At 41.5% G+C, this 18,904-nt stretch overlaps 1 pseudogene across 1 annotated transcript in view; it reads left to right on the top strand.

The window, feature by feature from the left end:
* The first annotated feature begins 638 nt into the window (after positions 1–638).
* LOC149194588 (putative WRKY transcription factor 34) overlaps positions 639–18,904 on the top strand; it is a 57,331-nt pseudogene continuing 39,065 nt past the window's right edge. The window contains exon 1 of the transcript XR_016255095.1: positions 639–879. The product of XR_016255095.1 is annotated as a putative WRKY transcription factor 34 (transcript). The remainder of the gene's footprint in view (positions 880–18,904) is intronic.

Genomic DNA, 18,904 nt, shown 5'->3' with positions numbered 1-18,904 from the left:
ACCTATTGTAGAGGCACCATATGTTCTGCCCCTGAGCACGCACTTGGGGAGATCATCATGAGGGAGCTGCATGACCCACCTTTAGTAGGACATTTCGAGGCTTTGTATGAGGATGGAGCACAATGGATGGTAGACCTCTTTTACGGGAGGGCTTGTAGGCTCTAGGTAGTATTTGGGTTTGTCATCAAGAGATGGGATAACTTAGAATGCTCCACATTGACTCATGATACATGACGTTCGTTTATTGGTTGCGTACAAGGATCAGAGATGAGGCATGGATGGGCTCTAGCAGTTAGTAGTACCTCACCGCAATAGTCAATTATGACCAGAGTGGCACAGCGACATCACGGTAATTTCTTCTTGAAGTTAGCATGTGACCTTGACATTATAGGGCATGACAACTCAACTACCATTATGGGTGAGTTGGTCTTTACAGGGGAGGACCACTCAGATCTTCCATTGGATTTTAGTTTGGAGGAGGGCGTTTCACTTCTCAGTGATTCGCTATTGCATTAGAGGTGACAGTGTTTGGTTTATGTGGGCAAGGACGCTTTTCAGCAGGAGTTGGATTGTACTTCTAGGAGTTCACCCTTGAGGTGCATGAGGTTGGTTTTCCGATAGAGCAACTTCTTGAGGAGATGGCCAAGATTTTTCATTTTCAAGATGCTCTACTTATTGGCAGTGTGCAGAGGGCGTCTGGTATCTATGCCTTGTTGGGGAGTGCGTGGGGCGAGGAATGGTTCATGATGATCAGGATGGTTTGGGATCGTGGTATTATTTTCGATCAGATTGTGGGGAAGCAACATGCGATGACATTGCTTGAGGACAAGCAATTTTGGGGAGGGGAGACTGTAATGTACCCAAATTTTGGATTACCAAGTTTTCTAGAGCTTGTGTCAACCTGGTCATAGGAGCGGGATTACTTCATTGGTGGGCCCGAAGGGTTTTAGAGGAGTATTATGGGTTCAGCTGGGATCGCTTACCTTATTTCATTATCGCGATCAATTCCACATGGTTTGTTCTTGGTTCCGTTGCATTCTGATGATTTCCGTAAAACGATGTTATTAACAGACATATTTTAATTAATTACGTTTAAGGTGTTGTTTTGGGCTGATTACTTGGAGAAACACCTTAGTGTAATAGCTCGTTGGAATGGGGGCAAAATAAGCTACAGGGAAGCATGATAAAAAGAGGCTTTGGGTGGCCAGTGTGACCACAAAGGCAAATTAAGCATTTTCTGACATTAAAAGTGACTTTAATTAGTTTATAAAAGTCACTTTATTAAATAAAGAAAGAAAAAGTGCTTCTAAATATGAAATTGGAGGGAAAAGGCAAGTGAGTTATAAAAAAGGGAATTGAGGGGGTCTCTCATTATTCATTCATGCATTTGAGTTTTCAGAGAAAGAGCTCTTGGAGAGAGTTTGAAGCAGAAACATAGGGAGACTTCAGTGTTATAACTAGACACAGTTTGGATTTTGAGAGTGAAGTCACCCAGATTTCACCTCCGAGCTTCAATGGAGAACAAGATTTACAAGAAATACTGAGGTACCCAGGTATTATCGGTTGATTTTATTAGCTTATTGGGTATTTCCATTTCATCTTATAGGTTGAAGGAGAAGTTATGGAGAGCCAAGTTACCAAGTTTGAATCTGGCCAACATTTGTTTAAAGAGAAAGACCCGAACCAGTGAGTTAGAGGTTCAAATCCCTCGAGGTAGAAATGCTAATTCTAGGCTTCTAATAAATGGTTTCTCTCTACTGGAAAAAGGGACGAAATACCATTTTCATACCCTAGGCGGGTTCTGTGAGATAATACATTCTGGAGATTGAAGGAGGAAGCTGAATAGAGGTTGAGTCCTTAACCAGAGAAGTCTGCACTCATTTTATTTGGCTGGACGTGGATTTTGTTCTTGCTGGAGGTCATTTCTTTGCTGGGGTGGCTATGTATCTGTGTTGGAGAAGCTGTGGACACTTATCTCTCACTGTTGGGTGCTATTTAGAAGAAGAATGGCAACGGCATACTTGAAAAAGTGACTCCTCTTCACTGACTGGACCTGAGGCATTCTTCCTGAGTTTAAACCGATTTCTGGGCAAGAGATTCGAACCAGTGATAGCTGGGAAGTTTTCTGAGTGATTGGGGAGCTGATATAAAGAGTTGGGCCTGCATGTTATCTCCTGGCAGCGTATTTGTCAACCCAAGTATGAGACTATCATTTCAGGCTGAACTATAACTGCTGTATGTATCTTATCTAAATGCTGTCATAAAAAATCAGGTTCCATATCTCTTAGTCCCTTACTGTATATTATGATTTTAATGAGAAATTATTCTATGGGCTGCCTTATCATATATAAGTGATGTTACGAATTTCTGAGTGCATATAGTGAATGTATATATGTTATTTCTTGGATTCTGGTTGGTGCATGTAATGTTGAATGCACTATTCATAAAACAAAAATCACATAGAGCACCTACAGGAGGTGTAGACCATATGTTGAAGGAATTTGTTACTGAAATAACTCAAATCAAAACCCAGAAATTTTGAGATAAACTGGCAGTTTTCCCAACTGGAATATTATAAAGGACAAGGCAGTAGTCCAAGTCTTTGTAATCAAACTTAAACTTTCTCCATAAGCTTCTCCTCTCAAATTCAGTCCATTTAAGGCTAGAAATAAAAGCTAGGGCTTGGAGCCAAATTTTAAGGAGGAGGCTTTTTGGTGGTTTGAGAACCTAAACATCAAAAGGTAGGTCTAGGCTATGTAATTTATCAAGTTGGTGGGCATGCACTCAAATTTCATTTTTAAAATCTCTTTCCATAGGTGTTGCTCCAAGAAGGAAACCCTAGTTTCTTCTCCCTAAACTTGACTTTCTGGAGGGTTTCATGAGCCTTGGATTAGTTCAATATCATTGTAAGAAACCCTTTCTCTTGGGCCTTGACCTTGTGAATACCTATCACGATCGAAAAACCTCAAAACCCTAGGTCTTGAGCCTTCTTTTCTAGGGCTTTTCTTGGAGAGTGATTTGCTTCTTGGAAGCCTTGTACCATTATTGAGCCTCTCTTTTGAATGAGCTCTAGCTTGATCACATTGTGCCTTGTACCTAGCATATCCATTCTAAGTGATATCTTTCCAACCTGGTCCCTTTCCATCAGTGTAAGTATGTAAAGAGCAGGGGGTTTTGGCTGAGGTGACATTGGGCCTTTACCCAATTGTTAGCACTTTCTCTAGCTTTTGTCTTGTAGATTTTCCCTCTTCAAGGGATGCTAGATTTTTTTATAACATTTTTGGCACAGTTGCCAGGAAGACGCGAGTCCACCTTTATGAAATATTTACTTTCTTCCGTAACAACAATATAGATGGTTATTTGGCAAGTCCATTGGAAGAGTGAAGCCCTTGTTCTTGATTGAGATTCAAGGTTTAATGCTTGTAGGGTGAAGCAAACATTCTTTAAGGCACTTGAAATTCACCCTGGCGACTCTGCATTTGGTTATGCAAATTTAAAAAAAACGGATCATATGAAGGATGCCTAGGGGGATGCTTGCGTGGAAGAGATGATCCCTAATTTGCCTTGTAATAACCAAGATCTAGTTTAAGTTTTAAATCCCAAAACTCTCCAAATACTTGAAGAAAAAGTGAATAAATATTGGGAGCTTTGCAGCCCAGTAGTTGAAAGATGCATCGATAAAAAATTTATGTTGAATTTATGTAGCAAGCATGGAAAGGAGCTCTATGAGATGCGACACGAATATGAAAAGAATCCTACAAACACCCTTCTTGTAGACCTCATTTACAAGCATTGTGTAGTCAACATCTTATGTGATACTGTACAAGAAATACATTGTAGCTCACAATAGGGCCATTGACAATGTTACCCCAACCCTAAAGAAGTCCTAGAGCTCGATGTGCCAAAGGAGGGTTGGGATGACCCAAACGAAATCACAGGTGAAGAAGGTAATTGTCCCTTAGCTGATCAATCAAATGAGGAATCTATGGAAGAGTTTTGGGTTGCTAGTTGGCGAATTGGTTATAGTCATAAAAAGAAGAGTATTCTATAAGAACACCAAAAGTTGATGACTAGGTTAGTCAACATGAGGCATCTCCACATGCACCAAATCCTGAGTTTTACCTTGATGAGTGGAAGGACCTCTTCTTTACGTTTCAAAGTGATGTCTAGGCCACCTCAACTGTTGAAGAAGAGTTTGGAGACCATCTTGGGCAATCAACGGATGGCCTTCATATAGCATGGATTGATAAGGACCCTCAACCCCATGATATCAATGGTAAGGTTTTTTTTTCATGTTTGACGAGCATACCCCTCAGTGTACCATTGATGATGATGATCATGAGGAGGCATGTAATGAAGCTCACCGCGTAGTTTGAATGAATAATTAATCTCTATACTTGAAGAAAGGAAATTGTGGTTCTTCCCAAAGTATGATGATGATACCATGCCTTTCTCTTTCCATGATGATCAGGATGATGTAGTTGGGCCACCCTTGGATCATTCTGTCGTCATAACCCATTGGAGAAATATTGAGAATGATAAGCATGTGATCCCTTTACAATATTAAACTTACACTCAACAATCTCATTATTATTATCTTCCACCCCCGCCCTTTTCAATATGAGCCTAGGGCCATCTAGTAGGGTTCCATATGTAAGGAAGCTTTTTAGACGAAATTGTTAAGCTTGATCACTAGGTTCTCCATTTTTAGGGTTGAATGAATGAGCCAATTGTTGGTCTTCATTAATGTATTTGAGTCATCATATAATCTACTTGTCAAAAGAATAAAGAAAATAATTATTATTATTATTATTATGACTTATTAAAGCATGGGTTTCATGCTTGGGTCATCATGTTTTAGGTCAAAGTCCCCATTGAGGACTTCTAGGATTTATTCTAAGTTAATAGAGTCATTGTACTTTTAAAGAGACCCTTCTTGGGCTTTTGAATCATGTAAAAAGGTTTAGTATTGAGTCAAAAATGAAATATGTTGCCTCCACACCAAGTCGGCCTCAAGGAGGGCTATTCGACCTCACCCAAAGGCTATAAAAGAAGCAGTTCGAATTCATTTGGAGGAGATGATCTCAAGCAAGTTCGATCTCTCTGGAAGCTGGGAAAAGTTTGAAGTGAAGGAAGAGGGCTAAAGAAGTGTGAGTTTGATCAAGGTGAAGGAAGAAAGGAAAATCAAAATTTTGGTGCATCTCTCTCTCTCATGCCCTAGATTGGAAGATCAAAGTTCTCTTGTTGTCGTCGCTGTAAATTGTTGCATGTTGTTGTCGCTAGAACAATTATAGGTTGAGGTTGTTGTTGTTGGGTGACGCTGCCTCAAGATGTTGTATTGGGCCAAGATCGAAGTTCCTAAGTCAAGATCGAAGTCTTTCAGCCAAGATCAAAGTCTCCCAAGCAAAGTCGAAGTTATTGGGTCCAAGAAAGTGCTACTACTGCTGCCAGGTCAAATAGGATCATCTGCAAAGGAAGAGAAAGGCTGATTTGGTGTGAAGGAAAGTTTGTGTCAAAGTATAGAGTCTTGGTTTATCTCAGGAAACTATTGAAGGAAGAATTACTAACTGGGTTTTCCCCTAGAGAGGGGTTTTGCCCTGTTTGTGTGCCTATGTCGGGTGTCCATTGATTTATGTGCTATTGCTTTGGTAATTGCTTGACGAACTAAAAGGAAAGAAGATATAAAGGAAATCTAATAAGTGTTGAAGTTTCTAAGTTTACTTAGTTTATAAACCCTTTACTTAGTTTAGAAACCCTTCATACACCTTTTCTGATTTATTCCGACCTACTTGTTATTTTTCTTTAACAAATTATTTACAAAGTAAATACTGAAAATAAGCACCAGTGCATGCTCAACATATTACAAATCAACAACTAAAAGAAACAAGAACAAACGCACCACATGACACCATTATTTTTGGACTAATGTCCCCGGAAAAACCCAATGCGGGAAAGTCGGTGCAGCTATCTGATGGTTTTCTTATTAAGCAATATCAAACTACAATCCGGGTGCCGTAACTGGCCTACACAATAGAGAATTTCCTTAGCAGCTATACCTCACAGTTTGAGAGAAATCTCTTGGCTGAAACCTCGGAAAATCCTTCTTGCAGCTCCTCAGCACAAAACTGCTCTGCAACCCCAATGTCTGCCCAATCTGGATTGTGTCAGACCCTCTCTGTCTCACACTGGCCCCTGCGTTAGCCTTTCTTAGCCTCCTTCAGCCCCAGGAGGCCCTGCGTCAGCTTTCTGGGCCTCTGCGTCAGACACACTGGCCTCTCTGGTGCTCTGCGCAGCACTTGGCTGCCTCTACGTGGCCCTGCGTGAGCCCTTGTTGGCTCTGTGTCAGTCTTCTTGCCTGTTGCACTGCTCTCCCGGCACAATCTCTGCCTTCTCTGTTTCTCTGTACTCAATGCCCCTCAGTTGCTCTCTCGATCACTGATTCTATCTCTCTTAGCAAACCCCGCTATAGAGAATAGAATGACTGATCACTTTGGTGTACTCTCCAAGTGACCCTCAAGCCTCCTCTTATATGTTTCCTGTTGACATCTCAACGGTCGAGATTAAGTCCCTAATCAACGGCTACGATTAGATATAGCTTGATCCATGTCTTTTGGACCACTCTAACATGGATTCGTATTAGTACACATTAATATTTTATTTTCCCTAAGTTTAGACTTAGGGACTCCATTAAAAATAATAATTATTTTAATATCTCCTGATTTGTTTAGAATCTGCCCAAACCCTTTCTAGGTATTGGAGATCTCATGTGCCCCAACCTCTCCACCAAATTTTGTGGCTAGAGCACATCTGATGCTACCCCAAATCAACACTCCCTCTTAGCGAGGACTGTGCTCTAGCAATACCCCTCACTGGGTATTACTCTGATCATTCGACATCGGTACCTGTGCTGATGCTAGGCCTTCTTGCCCACCATCCTCTGCACTGTTGCCTCTTGTACTGCTGCCCATGGTTTTGCCACTGCCACTGCTGCATTTGTACGATAGCTCGCTCTGCATCCGTGTTGCTGCTGGTCCTTTCTCCCAGCGCTGCATCCGCACTGCACCTCCTCTCATCATGCTGCATCGTGCTGTCCACTGATGCACTGCAACTCAGTTACTGAGAAGTAAGTAACTGATCTCCCAACTGAGCTCCCTATTGGGCTAGAAACACCCACTGATGTTGAAGCTCCCTCTGCCGCTGACAAGCGCTCCCTCTCTGACCTCTGCGCTGCTGCAACAACTCCCTGCATCTCGCACCGTTGCACACCTCTTTGTGCCTTCTTGCACTGGTGCAACACTCCTGTGCCTCTCGCACTGCTGCAACCTGCTAGCTCTCCGCTGTCTCGAGACTCCTGCACTATAGCTGTCTCTGCCGCTTCATCCACATCCGTCTCTACCCACTCAGCCAGTCCTGCTACTTCTCGTCGGGGCTCCCGTAGCAAGGTCTAATCCAAGAGGCTGGGTACCTCAAGGATCCTGTCCCTCATTGCCTGTAGTCCATCTGACTGCAACTCGATGTCTCCCCACTTTTGCTCAAGTGGTGCGTGTGCACTCATGGCACTGTCATCATCTGTCAAAACTTCCTTCTCTGCCCGTGCTGGCGTTGCCTTAGTCATGGAAGTCTCTCCCTTACTCTTCTTCCTTGGGCATTGGGTCGCATAATGACCCATCTCCCCATAGTGGAAGCACTTGATCTTGGAGAGATCTTTCTTCTTTTGCTTCTCCTGCTTTCCCTCAGATGCTAGGGCCATATCCTCCTTTTGCTTGACCTTGATACCTTTGTTGCTGCTACCTGTCTTCGACTGTCGTCTGATCTCTTCCCAGCGAAGAGCTGCCCACATCTCGTCCCAAGGTGGGAGAGTCCCTCTGCGCAGGAAACTCTGGACAAACACTTCCCAATCTTCTGAGACAGCATTCAGGGCTGCCCTCACCATAAGTTCCTGATCTGGTGTCGCTCCTATAGCAGTGAACTGGTTTCGGATCTCATTCAGTGCTCCGAGGAAGGTGTCAATCGATTGACCCTTCTTCATTTGATACGACCTCATTTGGTTCTCGAGCAGCATTCTTCTCTGCACAGAAGTATGCTGGTACAGGTTCTTGAGAGCCTCCCACATCTCAACTGCCGTTTCCTTCTCGGCTATATGTGGTACCACATGATCCTTGACCCCGTCAAGGATAGTGCGCTTGGCCCTCGCCATGGCCTCTTCGTAGTTGTCGTTATCATTGGGGTTGACTGGGATAGCTATAACCTTCAAGGTGAAGTTCTTGACGCGATTCCTATCAAGCACTGATAAGATTTTGGCCTTCTAGACTGCGAAGTTCGATGCTCCGTCCAGTCTATCCTGGTCTCTTACCCCGTGTAGTGCCATGACGCTCCTCTACTTCCTTCCTGGAAGTTCTCTGTTCGACTCCTCTGAGTCTTTACTTCCAGGTTCCTCGGCTAGAAATCCTCGGTAACAACTCCTCTGGCCCTGCTCTGTCAAGTACGGTTCTGACTACAGTACCTCACCAACTCCACTCTGCAATATTTCTGCAGCCTTCTAGACTCGAGCAACTACCTCTCTGTGAACTACATCAGCCCATCTTTGCCTCAAGCTGGCTCTGCGTCACCGCAGATGGGTCTGCGTCAGCAATGCCGGCCTCTTTGAGGCTCTGCGCAGCTCCCGACTTCTTCTACGTGGCTCTGGTTGGCTTTGCGTCACACTTCTTGGCTTCTACGCTGCTAGAAACAACTTGTCACCTTGGGACAACTGTTTTCTGATGCTATTGCTCCGCTCAAGTGATGTCTCTTAGTCCTCTTGTGATCTGCAATCACACTCTGATACCATGTTGAAGTTTCTAAGTTTACTTAGTTTAGAAACCCTTCATACACCTTTTCTGATTTATTCCTACCTACTTGTTCTTTTTGTTTAACAAGTTATTTACAAAATAAATACTAAAAATAAACACCAGTGCATGCTCAACATATTACAGATTAGCAACTAAAAGAAACAAGAACAAACACACCACATGACACCATTATTTTTGGACCAGTGTCCCTAGAAAGACCCAATGCGGGAAAACCGGTGCAGCTATCTGAGGGTTTTCTTATTAAGCAATATCAGAGTACAATCTGGGTGTCGAAACTGGCCTACCCAACAGAGAATTTCCTTAGCAGCTATACCTCACAGTTTGAGAGAAATCTCTTGGCTGAAACCCCGGAAAATTCTTTCGGCAGCTCCTCAGCACAAAACTGCTCTGCAACCCCAACGTTTGCCCAATCTGGACTGTGTCAGCCCCTCTCTGTCTCACGCTGGCCCTTGCATCAACCTTTCTTGGCCTGCGCCAGCCCCAGGAGGCCCTGCGTTAGCTTTCTGGGCCTTTGCGTCAGACACGTTGTCCTCTCTGGTGCTCTGCGCAGCACTTGCCTGCCTCTACGTGGCCCTGCGTGAGCCCTTGCTGGCTCTGCGTCACTCTATGTGGCTATTGCACTGCTTTTCCAGCACAATCTCTGCCTTTTCTGTTTCTCTGTACTCAATGCCCCTCAGCTGCTCTCCCAATCACTAATTCTATCTCTCTTAGCGAACCCCGCTCTAGAGAATAGAATGACTGATCACTCTGGTGTATTCTCCAAGTGACCCTCAAGCCTCCTCTTATACTTTTCCTGTTGACATCTCAACGATCGATATTAAGTCCCTAATCAACGACTAAGATTAGATCTGGCTTGATCCATGTCTTTTGGACCACTCTAACACAAATTCATATTAATACACATTAATATTTTATTTTCCCTAAGTGTAGACATAGGGACTCCATTAAAAATATTAATTATTTTAATATCTCCTGATCTGTTTAGACTCTGCCCAAATCCTTTCTGGGTATTGGAGATCTCATGCACTCCAACCTCTCCACCAAATTTCGTGGCTAGAGCACATCTGATGCTACCCCAAATCAACAATAAGAAACCAAGAACATCACAAGTAATTATCAAATATAAGAAATATTTTTGCCTTTTTGGTTTTCTAACATGATATCAGTGCTTTGGTGAAGAAAGAAGAAAAAGGCAGTCTCAAGTACTTGATCAAGGAATCATTCAAAAGGATTATTCAAGGGAAGAAGTCTACTATCTTCAAGGACAATGCCTAACACAATCAAAGGAGAGAACAAACTTGAAGGAGCCTCAAACTACAGGTCTTGGAAGAAGAGGATTGAACTCATTCTTGGATAGAACAAGGTACTAGACTTGGTCAAAGGAAAAGTAAAGAAGCCTACAAAAGACTCCAATGATGCTGATAAAGTGAAGTTCATAGAATTAGAATTAGTGGCCAAGACTCTCCCAACCTTGTCCCATTCATAACCAACATTAACCATGCTCAAGAAATCTATGAGGCCTTGTCAAAGTTATTCCCTATTAAGAACATTGGTCAAGTAGCAAGCTTGAAGAATGAACTAAGGACCACAAAGATGACTAAAGAAGACATAGTGGCCTCCTTCTTTGTGAAAATAGCAAGAATCAGAGATGATCTTTTGGCCATTGATGAAATTGTTCCACACAAGGAACTTGTGATCACCGCTCTATTAGGATTGCCACCTACTTGGGGTCCTAGATGCGGGCATCTATTTTGAACATACACAACGATGTTGGTAGCTTCTCCCCATAAGAACTTCGACAGGTCTTGGTCATGAAGCATGGCACAAGTGGCTTCTATGATAGATCGATTCTTCCTTTCGGTAACTCCATTTTTCTTAGGAGTATGTATAGTAGTGGTCTCCCTCTTAATGACAACTTCTCTACAATAGTCATTGAATTCATTTGACTCATATTCGGTTCCATTATTGGCCCTCATTATTTTGATCTTCTTCCCTGTTTGATTCTTGACCAAGACTTTGAAAGAGCAGAACCATTTGAACACTTCATCCTTATTCTTCAAGAAATAGAGCCATGTTTTGCGAGAGAAGTCATCCATAAAAGTTGCATAGTATAAATATCCACCCAAAGATGTTACGGGCAACATATCTGATAGATCAGAATGGACCAATTTGAAGAATATCGATAGTTTGACTTTGACTTGAGGGGAATGGTCCCCTTGTATGTTTTCCAGCGGCACAACCGTGACAAAATCCTTCCTTATCTAAGTTGAATTCGGGCATACCTGTGACCATCTTCCTTACATCAGGTAAGGCTTTGTAATGAAGGTGAGCAAATCTTCAGTGCCATAATTCAAATTGAAGAGAAGTATCGCAAATCATTGCTCCCAACGGACTTCCTCCAACTTGATAGAGACCATCAACTCTAAATCCAAGAGTGAATGCATCTTTCGGGTTCCTTTGCCGAACACAAACCTTCCCATTAACAAATGTCCATATCTGTTTTATTTTCAATCAAGTTTGAGAGGGCCTCCTTGTACTCAATGAAGTGCCTTAAGGCACCACTATCAATCAACTAATGATCCAGTGTATTCGGAGGAGAGGCGGTGGTAAGTGCGAAAATAAGATAAAATTCTTTCTTCTTTTCTACGACATTAACTTCTTCATACTTGTAGCTTCTCGACTTCTTGGGAGGATGACCATTTCCACATTGAGCAGCGGGAGCATTCCTCTTTCCTTCGTTGTTGAACCTGTTGTTCCTTTGATTGCCATTGCCTTTGAAGTTGTTGTTATTGTTGTCATCATCTCTTGGAGTATCCTTCTTGTGAGGACACTCTCTAGCGATGTGGCCATTTGATTGCCATTGCCTTTGAAGTTCTTGTTATTGTTGTCATCATCTCTTGGAGTATCCTTCTTGTGAAGACACTCTCTAGCGAAGTGGACAAATCTGTTGCAATTGAAGCATCTTCCTTTTCTTCCATCTTTGAATCCCAGCTTGAACCCTTGATCTCATCTTTTTGGACCAGCATTGTTTTTCCTTTTAGCATGAGCGGAGAAGGCGGTAGGATTGTTTCCATTTGAAGGCTTGTCTCTTTCCATCATCCTTATTTCTTCTTGAGTGCATCTAGCCAATAATTCATCAAATCCCAAAATCCTGTCATTATTGAGGATGGTAGTGTTAAACACATCCCATTCTCTTGTAAGGCCTCCAAGTGCAATAAAAGTGAGCTCCCTGTCACCAATAAATTCTCCAATAGATAGGAGATTGTTAATTTTAAGTATGTTTTATGCTAGAGCAATTTATTTCAATTTTCACAGTTAGCTCATGATCTTTTCTAGATTTAGCAATCATATCAGCATTAAAGTAAACTGCAGATAGAACATAAATATAAATCGCAGAAGACAAGCCAAGACAAGAGGACACAAGATGTGGTGCTAGCCAGGGACAAACTCCAATGTGGGGAAACCCTTGATCAATTCTTCTTTTATGTTCTTCAAAGTTCAGCAGAGAAAGTGAGAGAGATAGTACATTTACAATAGAAGTCAATCACTTTGACTTTTGATGTCGGCATGAGATCAGTTGAAGACATATTGCTTCAACTGATTCTCTAAGGTGACTCGTTCACCTATCATGGTGTTGCATCTCATCTATTTGCTGCACATTACCGTGTGACACCTTGCTGTACTGTCACACGTGTTGAACCTTGATGACTAAGTTGCTCTCATCTTCATGCTGCTCATCATGCTGTGTCTTCCATGGTCTTATTCATTATCAAGCTGCCCATGCTCATGATCTCTTTCATCATTATGCTGCCCATGCTCATATCATCATGCATCATTATGTTTCCCATGCTCATATCATCATGCTGCTTATTATGCTACCCATGATCTCATACATCATGTTGCCTTTCTTCGGAGACAGATGCTCTGTCTGTTTCGGCAGTTCTCGGTAGTTCCGACTTTTTCGGCAGTTTCGGCTTTTCCAGCTTTTCCAACATTTCCGGCTTTTTCGGCTTTTCTGGCTTTGCCGGTCTTTTCGACTTTTCCGGCAATTCTGGTAGTTCCGGCTTTTTTGGCTTTTTCGGTATTTTCGACTTTTTCGGCAGTTTCGACTTTTCCGGCTTTTCCGGCAATTCTGGCTTTTCCGGCTTTTCCGGCAGTTCCAACTTTTCCAGCTTTTTCTTAGGATCTCTCCTCTTACTAAAACCCAAAGACAAGTAGAGAGAGGAAGAGATCCAAGTGTGTGTAGAAATGACTTGAAGTCCTCTTCTATTTATACTAAAACATAGAGGTTGAATAGACATGACTGTTCGGCTTCTGAGCCTACATAAGTTGCTGGCCGACTTAACAATTTGCCCATAACATAAATAAATTCATAACATCATAAATACTTATCGGAATTGGATGATCTTTAGATCAATCCTACACCTCTCAATGAGAGGGATCCAATAAAAATATCAGCTGCCATAAATAATATGACCCACTTGGAGTTTGGCCCTAGTTTGGCATCATAGCAAATACTCTTAGCGTTTTCTCCTTCTCCAAAAACCTAGACGTGGAGAAGAGATCACATGAAGAGTGTCAAAATGACTTCAAATCCTCTTCTATTTATACCAAAATGTATAGGTTGAATAGACATGACGTTTGGGCTTCTTGAGCCTACATAAGTTGCTGGTCGGCTAGATAATAAATCCATAATCAAAATAAATTCATATCTCCATAAATACTTATCGGAATCAGATGATCTTTAGATCAATCCTACACCTCTCGATGAGAGGGATTCGATAAAAATATCAGCTGCCCTAAATAAGTTGACGCACATGGAGTTTGGCCCTAGTTGCCAATTTAACAGAGATCATTCTTGATTTCGGTAATCCTCATTAAGTAGGATAGGATTGAATGGATTCTCCTATTTGAACATCCCAATCAGCTTGCCATACATCTCTTTAGACGTTTCCAAATCAGAAATATAGTCAACCAAAGGCTTGTGAATAGAATCAACAAAAATTTTCTTAGCTTTAGCCTCACTTTTCTTGTACTTTCTTTGTGCAACAACGGATGCATTTGAAGGAGGCTCCACGATAAAGTAAGCTACATATGGTAGTGTGGAGAAGCATAAGGCCAGGTTTGTGGCCCGTGGCTTTTCACAGGTAGAGGGGATTGAATATGATGAGACATTTTCTCATGTTGTAAGGTACATTAACTTAATCACATTGATAGTAAATGCAGATTGAACATAAAAACATATGCAAAAAACAAGCCAACACGAGGACACCAGATTTGGCTGATGCCAGGGAAAAACCCCAATGTCGGGAAAACCCTTTGATCAAATTTTCTTATTATTATTTGATAGTTCAGCAGAGAGAGTATAATAATCAAATTCACTTGCCCAATACACAGTCAAATCGGCTCTGTAAAATTCTGCAACCAACTCGGTCAATTTCAGCCCTAACCAGAAAGTCAACATTGGTCAAATGGCAGCAAAACATCACCAAAGTAGCTCGATCTTCCTTGGTCAAACTTGGCGTGAAGCGGAGGTCAAACTCTGTCCAAAACAACTTGATCAAACCAGTCAAAGGAGAGAGAAAATTTGTTGTGATTTTCTATGGTCAAAACAGAAGTCAACCTAAAGTCAACATTGGTCAAATAGTGCCAAACACCTCAATTTATGTGCCAAAAAATGCAGCCTCAAGAGAGCGAAATTATGCCCTAGAAAACGCAATCAAACTTGGTCAATGAAGCCTTGGTCAACGCTGTCCTGAACTCTGAAATTCGGCCTGAGATTTGACCCAGAAAATTCGCCCTTCATCCACCTGTGAGAGAGAGAGATGATCACCAAGCTGTATGAACCAATCAGATAAGGAGAGAGAAGAAATGATGAGTGAGTGATGTCCCAATGAGGAGAAAGGTCACTCCTATTTAGACAATTCGTTGAGGGTGAAAGGACACATCTATTGGGCTTCTTGAGCCTACATTAACTGAGGTCGACCTTAACAATTTGTGCATCAGAGAAAATAAATTCAAAATTCCACTTCTGCTTCTCCAAATGAGATGATCTACAATTTGTGCATCAGAGAAAATAAATTCAAAATTCCACTTCTGCTTCTCCAAATGAGATGACCTCTCGAAAAGAGGAATCCAATGCAATAATCATCTCCATCATATGAGCTGTCCTAAGGTGGAATTTGGCCCTAGTTGCCAATTTTAACACTAGCTAAAACCAAATAGGGTCTCTAACTAGACAAATAAGGTGATTAAAGCGAGCCTTGAAAGAAACAAATGCATTATAGGATTGAAGCTATATGACTTTCTCTTCATTCTCAATTCCTTTTTTACTTGGCAATTCATAGGATTCTTCCATCTTGCCAATTCATACAATAATGTGACTTCTACAAAGGGTGAAACAATTTCGAATCCATTCTCTTGGGGTTAAGATCCATCATTGTCATATCATGAAGCTGCATGGTTTTTCACCCTACTTTGTCATGCTGGTTTGAGGTGGAGGTCCCACACATGTTTGTTCTCCTATACTCATGATAGGTGTGATCACTTGTCTAGTGGCCACTTGTCCAAGCTTTGCTACTTTATAATTATCTCATTACCCTAGGCATCAACATTGGTGTATCTAAGATTTACCCTCAAAATAACCTAAGAATACAACAACTAAAAGGAACCTGATCCTTTATCTGACAAAAGAAGGGAGATAAAATGTTAAAATTGGCAACTAGGGCCAAACTCCATGTGGGTCATCTTATTAATGGAAGCTGATATTTTTCTTGGATCCCTCTCATCGAGAGGTGTAGGATTGATCTAAAGATCATCTGATTTCGATAAGTATTCATGGAGATATGAATTTATTTGTGTTATGGGACAATTCGTCAAGGTCGTCCAGCAACCAAATAACCCCCTCTTGTGCTCTACGTTTTAGTATAAATAGAAGAGGACTTTAAGTCATTTGATACACTCACTCTTGTGATCTCTCTTTATCCTATTTTTGGGTTTGATGAAGATGAGATCTAGAGGGAGTGCCCTAGGATATACACTGGCCTAATGATGCCCTAATCAGCTGTAAAAGGAAGAAGCCTCATGATGCCCTAATGCCCTAAGGAAGATCAAATCATAGCCATGGAAGGAGATACTCTAGAACATTGTCAAGAAGGTGAAGGATGATCCCATTACGCTTCAAGGAGAGACCTATATGCTAAGCAACCTAACGCTATCTTAAAGGGGTCATATCCGCAGAGAAAGAAGACTCCTAGGCCGCAGTCAATGAGGGTTTCATTGGCACCAAAAGGAGGCATGTATTCGCTGTAAAAAGAAAGGCTTGACAAGCTCTAACCACAGTCCAATCAAGTGTCACAATCTGGTGCCCTAAACGCAGTCAAGGGAGAGATGCACACACAGTCAAGGAAGAGAGTTATACGTTGTCCAAGGAAGGGATTTAATCTGCAGTTTTAACGCAGTCAAGAGGCACTATTACGTAGCCCAATCTAGGAGCCCTAATTTGTGGTTTGATGAGGCTCCTATCTACCCTAACAACAGTCCAAGAAGGAGGTTCAAGCCACTGCTAACAAGGTTCCTAGCAGGTGTCAAATTGTCCATTAAACCACTGTCCAAACAAAAGTTTAAGATGCGTTCCGGTATGCCCTCATCCGCTGTCAAAGGAGGGCCGTTGTTGCCCTTAGTCACAGTCCTAATGGAGGACATCCTGGCTGCAGCAAATATAGGAGGAAAACCTTAATTGGAGGAGCCCTTATCTATGTATGAAAGGACCCTTAGACACAACAAGGAAAGTGGATCTAAAACTATAGAAAGAGTTATTGTATTACAACAAGATGCTTGGACATGATTTGGTCCTAGGACTGTTTACTTGGTTGGTGAATCAAAGTGCTGACAACAAAGTCAAGTATAGCAAATAGCGTTGTAACAAGATTATGTCTGGATATGTATAAAGGGTTCATGAGATCTGTTGGAAGGTCATGAGATCTGTTGGAAGAATCTCTTGCTACAACTAGTTGCTTTGCTAGGCTGCAAGCCATAGCAAGCAGCTAAGGTTGTTCCATGACAGAGCTATAGTATTGCCATATGCAGCATGTAGGTGACAGCAAGACAATAGTGCAACTGATGATGAAGTGCAGCATAGCAGTGATTGAGTACAGACAAGGTTAATTTTAGGGGCGAATAATAGCCCATTGGCGAAATTTAAGGCTTTTTATATTTTAATGGGGCGAATTTTTAATTAAAATAATATTTTTTTTTTTTATATAATTAGCCCATATTTTATTTAAAAATTAATTTATTTTTTTATTTTAGCCCAGGGCAGATAAACTAACCGAATGGTATTTGATCAAAATAGCCCCATTTTGATATTCGCAGAATGGTATTTGATCAAAATCGCCCCCATTTTGATTTACAGTTTGGGTTTTCTGGTTTGGGAGTGGTTTGTGAGGGTCGATTTGGTCCCGGGAGTGGTTTGTGAGGGTTGATTTGGTCATGGGATGAGGGTCGATTTGGTCATGGGATGTTAGATTTATTTTGAAATGGAGGGCGGCTCCCTGTTTTGACGGATTCAGCCCGCTGTTTTGGTGTATATGGCTCCCTGGGTTCCTGTATAAAAATGGTTTTGAAATAGGTTTTTTCATCCTAGTTCACAAATCTAGCAGCAGCAGTTTCGGTGGGATATTCTTGCATTTTCAGATTTCAATCCGCTTATTCTTCTCTGGTTTCGGTATCCATTGTTTCTTGGATTTGAACGGCTCATGATTTCTTTTCTCAGGGATTGCAATTGCTTTCCGGAAGATGGGGTATACCTGTTCATGGTACTTCGTAATATTCATTTGTATTTGTTGATTTTATACTCATGGAACTTGTTTCTTATTTGCAGCGGTTTATAATTCACCAAGTACTCGGTATAACCCACGCATTCGTGTACAAACCAGTGTAGACGAAATAACACGAATATCTCCGGTAGTCAGTCCATTTCCATCAGCCGGCCGGTGGGAGCGGTAAGTGTCTTTTGGTTTCTTTTATGTGATAGCTAGTTGATGTTCTGTTGATTGTTTATCGATGGTAGTCTAGTGGATTCAATCTCTCTAGTCAATGAGATGGTCTGATCAGATGTAAGTGATGATTTTAGAGTTGATGTAGGTTTGCTCTTTCAAACCAGCAGCACCCAGCCGGGATAGCCTTTCCTTAATGCTTCTTCTATGAAGTGCCAGGACACAGATATAGGGTTGGTTTTAGGGCATAGGAAGTGAAGATCTGAGATTGCATTACATTATCAATTTTATTTCATGACTTGTTATTAACTAATGCAGGATGTACAGGACATGTGACCCCATAAAGATGATATTTCCCATTTTCTGAACAGATTATATAAACGTATTTGAAAGGAACAGAATTTCCTGATTTCCAAATAAACCTGGACTTTGACCTTCTGAGGATATATTTGGGGATTTTCTGTTTCAGGTCTCCGCAACATGGTTTCGGTTTCCTCTCAGTGCATAGGTCCACATTAGTATTGTTCTAGTAGTGGGCATGTGTTCATGAGACAAAATTGTCTGGGGTCAGCTTGTTTAAATGCATCTTTCGGGCAATGGCATTTTTGAATGTGCAAGATGCGTAAAAGTTATATTGCAAAATAGATATGGCTCGTCTTTCAAGCTTGATGAAGTTCCTTAAGAAAATTGCAAATAATACTATCCCATGTGTTACTGGTCACTGAATAAGTACTGGTTAATAAAGTCGGAGGATATTTCTAAATTGGGATATTGAAAATTGCCCTATTCCTGGGGAAGTCCATCCAGCGGATGTAGCAGGTAATATTAGGATGGCTCTTGGGTTGCATCCAATGGTTACAAGTGTTGTCACTATGCTCTCGGCATTATGGAGATTTTAATAATTTTCCTCCAAGACTGAGAGAAGGCTGTCAAAAGACTGGAGTCAACCTCATTGACCTTCCCAATGGAAGGAAAGATGCAGCATATAAATCGATTTTAGTGTATATGTTTTCATTTTCTCTTGATAATCATCTTCCCTCTACCATTTTATTGATTTCA

Source organism: Pinus tabuliformis, chromosome 2_2 (assembly GCF_031772625.1).
Source record: "Pinus tabuliformis cultivar Carrire ecotype Pingquan chromosome 2_2, CPIR1, whole genome shotgun sequence".
NCBI lineage: Eukaryota > Viridiplantae > Streptophyta > Pinopsida > Pinales > Pinaceae > Pinus > Pinus tabuliformis.
Note: the sequence above shows the minus strand (reverse complement) of the source record. Positions and strands in the feature narration are given on the sequence as shown.